The 7,257-nt window shown below is 33.2% G+C and overlaps 1 protein-coding gene across 1 annotated transcript in view; it reads right to left on the bottom strand.

The window, feature by feature from the left end:
- Nucleotides 1-3,079: 3,079 nt before the first annotated feature.
- Nucleotides 3,080-7,257, bottom strand: part of ANKRD50 (ankyrin repeat domain containing 50) — a 44,086-nt gene continuing 39,908 nt past the window's right edge. The window contains exon 4 of the mRNA XM_050789889.1: nt 3,080-6,114. The gene's annotated coding sequence lies outside the window, so the exon portion shown is untranslated. The remainder of the gene's footprint in view (nt 6,115-7,257) is intronic.

Below are 7,257 nucleotides of genomic sequence, written 5' to 3'. Positions count from 1 at the left end.
GATAGGCAATTTTTATACAATAGGACACAAAAGCATAACTACTAAAAATATCAGATTAAATAAGAATCTTTGTTTATAAAAATGTCATTATGAGAGTGAAATGGCAAAGCACAGAATCTAAGAAGATATTTGCATTGCATATGCTATAAAAAAGACTTAAATCCAAAATATAAAAGAATTTCTACAAGCCAAGAAACTCAAGGGGAAAAAAATGTGCAAATTTCTCAACAAGAGAGGATATCCAAATGGACAAAAATCGTATGTAAAAGTGGCTGATTCATTAGTCATCTGGGAAATGCAAACTAAAACCTCAATGTAATGCTAGTACAGAACCAAACAGAATTAAGAAAAGTAAAAGAAGAAAATGAAATATCAAATGTTGGTAAAGATGTAGAGCGTAAAAGATAGAGAGTAAAAATTAATAAAACCATTTGAGGAGACTGCTGGGCACTAGCTATTAAAGCTCATCATACACATACCCTAAAATCCAGTAATTTCATTCATATTATTAAAAAGAAATGTACGCACATGGATACCAAATATACGTACAAGACTATTATTTCCTGCAGTATTCTTAAGACTCCCAAACTGGAAAGAATCCAAATGTCCATTAGTAGTAAAATATATATATATATATATATATTTTTTTTTTTTTGAGACGGAGTCTCGCTCTGTCACCCAGGCTGGAGTGCAGTGGACCGGATCTCAGCTCACTGCAAGCTCCGCCTCCCAGGTTCACGCCATTCTCCTGCCTCAGCCTCCCGAGTAGCTGGGACTACAGGCGCCCACCTCGCCCGGCTAGTTTTTTGTATTTCTTAATAGAGACGAGGTTTCACCGTGTTAGCCAGGATGGTCTCGATCTCCTGACCTTGTGATCCGCCCGTCTCGGCCTCCCAAAGTGCTGGGATTACAGGCTTGAGCCACCGCACCCGGCCTAAATATATTTTAAAAAGTATGGTATATTCACACAATGGAATAATGTGCAACAATTCAAAAAGGACAAACAAAACTGTGTCAATGAATTTCACAAACATAATGTTAAGGGAAAGAAACCAGCACAAAAAGGACATATTGTTTGATTCAATTTATGTAAAGTTAAAAAAAAAACAAAATAGTTAATACTAATGGTAATGAAAGTCAGAAGAGTGGTTTTCTTTCTTGGGGGTAATGTCTGGAAGTGGCAAGGTAGGTTTCTCAGATTATAGTTATAGCCAACAACTTGATCCAGGTGATAAACAGGTTTGTTCAATTTGTAAAAGTTTATAGCGTAGCAACTTAGGATTTGTGTGTTTTTCCTAAATATCTATGTTAGAATTCAATGTAAATTTACAAATGAAATGGGAGTAACAGACATATCCATTAAAATGTGGCATCAATTCTATCAGGATATATACCATTATCAGTGTTCACACATCCAGACCAATAATGAGTAAAAAATATACGCATACAGGGGTCTTCTAAACATTACAAATATATTCTTCTAAGAATCCAGCCCTCAAAACTTAGCTAACTTTTGCCAGTGTGGTAATAATAGTGTGAATTTAAGAGTGGAAATGTAAACATGCAATAAATTTCAAATAATTTTATTTTAAAATTGGATAATTACAATTTTACTATAACAGCAAGACTGGCAAGCAGAGGCTATCTCTAGGAATTAAGATTAGCTCAAATATTTGCACAATAAATGATTTTTTTCCCAGAAATTCCACAACATAATCCTCAGGGTGTATCTCACCACTATTACATTCAGCCCTTCCTATCTGCGGATTCCGCATCTACAGATTCTTCCAATTGTGGATGGAAAATACAATATTGGAGAGATGCAGAATATGCAAATACAGGAGGCCAACTGTGGGACTTGAGCATACACAGATTTTAGTATCCACCTGGGTTCCTGGAACCAATCCACCCAGGATACAGTGGGATGATTGTAGTTGGAATCCTTCCAACTGCTACAACAAAGAAGTGAAAACATTAGTCATCACCAAGTTCTCATAGTGTATTTCCTTGGACCATTAGCTAGAAAACTCCATGTAAGTTTATTTAGCTACCGGTCTGTTTTTAAATTCTTCTATGTATACCATATATTTGTGTTTAAACACATTTTGTCATATTATTTTTTAGAATAAGATTTATATTAATTCAACAAACATAAAAAAAACTGCAGAACACTACAATATTCATGAAATTATTGAACAGAAGATACCTTGTTGGCCTTTTTAGAAATCTCTCTTTGGAGTAATAGGATAGTCATTCATCAGTAAACATGGAGAGATTGTTTCCAGGACTCCTGTTGGATACCAAAATCCTCAGACACTCCTGTCCCTTATATGAAATGGCACAGCGTTTATATATAATCTACGCATATGCTCCTGTATGCTTTAGATCATCTCTAGATTACTTACAATACCTAACACAATGCCTACACATCACTTCATTCAGGTGGACTCAAGGTAGTATTTAGCACACAGCAAATTTGTTTTTCAGAACTTTAGAATTTTTTTTTTCCGAATATTTTATCTGAGATTGGTTGCATCCAGGGATGTGGAACCCACAGATTCAAAAAGCCATTTGTGTGTGTGTATACATACAGTGTGTGTATGCTGTGTTCTGGTAGGGGAAAGAGGTCATGAAGAAGTGACTCAAGTTTACTGAGTGAAGAAACACAAATTTTATTTAGAAAATGAATGACCATGTTTGCAACAAATTCCCAAAATATCCACCATAAGATGGCCATAATATTCTGATGATCAAGGAGCACACACATACAAAATTTATTGGATTACTGCAATTCTCAGAGGCACAAAACCTGACATGGTGTGATGTAGTATATAATCAGTCGTAGGGGGCGGGGGGAAAGAACATTAAGTCCTTAAGAAGGCTTAGGAAGACAAACACTAGATCTTTTTGTTTTTCTACCTTCCTTTGGACAGTGTTACATTTCACTTTCTTCTTTGCAAAATGGTTCCAAATTCATTTGCTCAGGATGTATTTAAGATAATAACTTAAAACAATAGTTGTTTATACTCTATGCATATCATGCATGTTCTACTGGTTCAAGGACAAAATTAAAACAAGATTTTCTCTGTAAAGCAAATATATTTATTATGCACTTTCATATACATAGGGATTTTTTTGAGTAATATCATACAAGGGATAAAATAAAACTTTTACAATGTGAAATTCAATGTACACTTCAGGCTATTTACATACCCCAAACCAAAGGAAAAATAAAAAGAAAGCATTTGTTTGCAACTACATTTGCTGAGAAGTGTAAATGGAGGACATTAAGCAAAACAAATATTTGCATAGCCAAAACAATATTGAGAAAAGTATTTACTTCTTTTTTTTAAGTATCAAACTATTTTTTGGTGAGAATTCCAGTGAGGGTGAGGGTGAAGACAAAGAACAAAAAATATTCGCTCTACTTCGCAGTACGCACTGATTTCAGGTCATTTTTTCTTCCAAAACCTTTCCTAGAAACATTCAGATTTTTATTTCATTACTGTATTTTTATCACTTTCCTTATAATAAACTCATGATATTTAGGGAATAGACACAGACGGAATGTTATAAAAATGTTATAAGCACATGCCATCATAGTTGTGTAGTGGCAACAGCTGATTTATAAAATTTAAAGATTCTAATTTCAAAAATATCTATTAAGGAGTTTTATATTTGGAGGACAATTTTTACTTTTTAATAGAGCAGAAGCCATTTTCATTTATAGTATTAAATCCCCCACAGAAACAAATAAGCAAAGCAGGGCATCTCCAGCACCCATCCTATCATCCTTATCCTAACTCAAAGTCATTTATGTTCTATTCTAAAACATAATTTATATAAAAACATCCCGAGGAATACTTACTTTTGAAAATCGTATTTTTCCAATAGGTTCTCTTCCTACCAACTGCTTCAAGTGTATATCGTACGGATATGAAAACATTTAGCTCTTTGAAAAACATAAATCCCTTATGCAATGTCATATCTTTGCCCTTTGGACACAAGGTGCAATTTTGTAAAAACAATAAAATTAAATAAATACAATTTCAATAATTCAAAGTTAATAGAAAAACTGGCAGCTTTCAGGGTTCTCTTTCTAAAGAAAAATACATGTAATAGAAATTAGAGCTTCATCCTCTACAGTAATGTAAATGTACTGTATTTATGAGTAAAGTTGGTTCTAATAATAGTATGTGTTCATATTTATTAATAGACTCATTAACACTTTTAAGGCTACTTTGCAAGAGTCCTATTAAGTGTATTTAATAAATGTCCCATAGGGACAAGAATTCAATACTTGAAACATTCACATTTGAGTTATTAATATTGCCGTGTCACCTTAATATCAATTGAACTTATCATCTTATCTCGTAGTCCTCACTATGACTCATAGACAAAATGAGTTTTGCTGACTTAAAAAATAAAAGCAAGAAAAGCCTTACAATAAGATTCAAGTGAAACATTTATCATAATAACACATTTCTATTTCCACGAACAATGTATCACATGTGTCCTTCATATATGAAGATGACATTACTGACCTTTGTTACTAGGACATATTCTAAAGATTTTGTTCTAGAAGTAGCAATGGTTTTGTGCTGAATCTCCACATTCTCTTTCCTCATTCCTCCTTATCAACAGTACATGAAAAGAACAGAATTTCTGGGTTCTATAAGATTAACAGGCCCATTCTAAGATCAAATTCACAACCTTGGCTTCTGAACTGTTATGACTACTTTTCCAGACATATAAACCACCCATCTAAGCTATAGCTCCACTGATTTAAGAGTAAGGAGACTAAGGCTGTGGGTCACATGCTCATTTGAACCTATTTTACCTTGCTTGTCATGAATTTCTCTCTTAACCCTGGCATCCAGCCCTCCTGCATGCAAATGTACAAAGAAGAAAACAGGAAAGAGTATGAGGATAGAAAAGTGCAAATCCATCACTATTAAGTCACAATAAAAAGTACACGTGCTATGATTGACAGGTGAGCGGTGTCATCTGTGAAGGACAGCACATTTTATATTCATCAAGAATACTCATTCATCCAACCAAACCATTAAAATTAATCCAATTGATTTTGAGTGGGGCTATTTTGGTCATGCAGCAATTTACAAAATAGAAACAGCTGAGAGAGAAGCCAGCAAAATTAATTTATTTAGCCAGGAGGAAGAGGTCAGTTTAGTCAATGAATTATTCAGGGATCAAAAATCTACCCTTAGATAGACAGGTGCATTTCTCTCTGCACACACATGCGACTGAGGCATGGCTTTGTCCCTGAGAATTTTCATGCCTCAGGAATGATAGTCTGTCTTCTTAGAGGTGGAATGACAAAGTGAATGGAAGGTGAAATTGTATCCCAGTGGATGAAATAGGACTTTGTTCTGCCTACAGACTGGTTGGTTGTTTGTTCTGACATGTTTAGCCACAGATGAGAAGAATTCTACTGGGAAAATCCAGATTTAAACTACTTAAAGCAGCTCCCTAAACTACTACAAAATATTTTTTTAATCTGCCAAGAAATCATTTTTCATTTCAATGTGATATTTATATAGAAACTGATTTTTATCCAATGCTGAAGGTATAGTGAACATAGAACAGTTGCAAGATTTGTTTTATTGAGTAACATTTTTAAAGATACAAGAAACAGGCCATACACTACAATGCAATGTGACTAAAACAGTATGTTTAAGTTTCTTTTGCCACAAAAACAAAAACAAAAACAAAATAAATACAAGGAACACTGCCTTTTCATATATATTTGATCATGGCACATGCACATTTTTAAATCAAATCTTAACTTAAAATACTCAATTTTTCTTTTCAGCTTTTATCAGGGAACTGCAGTACGTATCTGCATTTTAAAAAAGTGCTTATTCCTGTGTAGTGAATACAAAGCACACAAAATGAAATTTTGTAAGCACAGAGGGTTACATTGAGAAGGCAGCCTTACTATTTAGGCACATTACAGTAATTAAGGTAACTGTACTGCAGAGATCACATTCTTCATTTTTTTTTTTTTTTTTCCAGCAAATCAACAGGCATGTTTTCATCCAGTAGCTGAAGAACCACTCCATCACAATGTCTTCTGTTTCACAGAATAGGAAACTAATGTAAAAGTTAAAAAAAAAATAATTAATTTCTACATTGTATTATAGAGCTACATATCATTTTAAAACTTTATATAATACATTTACCTCTAGTTATCTTTATCTATATATTGACCATGCAAAGCGCACAGCAGACTTAACTATTATTTAACTTATAAGGCACTTTTTAAATTCCACAAAATGTTTACCTTAATTCAGGTGTTTCATTTTTAATATGTATTTATACTTTGCCTTTACAACAGATATCATGAAAGTTGAAACGATGCACCATCAGAACTAATTATTTTAAAAACGAATTGCATTTGGGAACTGAATTAACTACTTTATTCAAATTATTTTTGAATGACATTTGACTCGTCACCCCTAGATTCACACTGAAGGCTGTTTATTATTAGAAGACATGGGGAATTTATCTTTAATAGTATTTCACCTATTATATTCCTAAAATATATTTACAAAGACAGAAGCAGCAAAAAGGAAAGACTATAATTTTGTTAGAGGAAGAAAAGTCATTAAGCAAAGTGGGATAAATATAGCTGCAGTGTAAGCTAGGAAAGATCCCTAATAAAATCTTCAGATTTATCTCCAACATAGGAAATGTGCTTCTGAAAAAGCATCTACAATATAAAACTTTCATATCTATTTTCCTACTAACGTCCCCTGTATTATTAACGAAGCATCCTTTGTCATGGGGAGGAAAAAAAATATTTTTATTTAATAAATATGACTATTTTATCTAGGTATAAAGTTCCTTAAATACCAATATTGCAAAAACATCCATTTACCATTCTTCACATCTATGCCTTATGTGTGAAAACATTACTTGGAAGATTATCAAGAGATCATAAAAAATACCTTCTACTAAGTTTTTTACTTCTTTCTGGGTGAAAAGGAATGAAATTAGTATTTACTATCTACTAAGTGCTACATTGTTGTACTCAAACCAGAAAGATGAGTGTGAAACAGCCCCTCCCTCTGCCACCATCAAAATTCTTTTAAAAGGAGGAAATAACTGAATAGGAAAGAATTCTTAATCTGGGATCTATAAGTAGTATATTCATTCATTCATTCGTTTGTTCACTTATTCAACAAATTTTTACTGGGAAACTACCATAGGTCCAAGTACTATTCCAAGTACATG

The sequence above is a fragment of the Macaca thibetana genome, chromosome 5 (assembly GCF_024542745.1).
Source record: "Macaca thibetana thibetana isolate TM-01 chromosome 5, ASM2454274v1, whole genome shotgun sequence".
Classification (NCBI taxonomy): domain Eukaryota; kingdom Metazoa; phylum Chordata; class Mammalia; order Primates; family Cercopithecidae; genus Macaca; species Macaca thibetana.
This window is presented reverse-complemented; position numbering and strand designations above follow the sequence as displayed.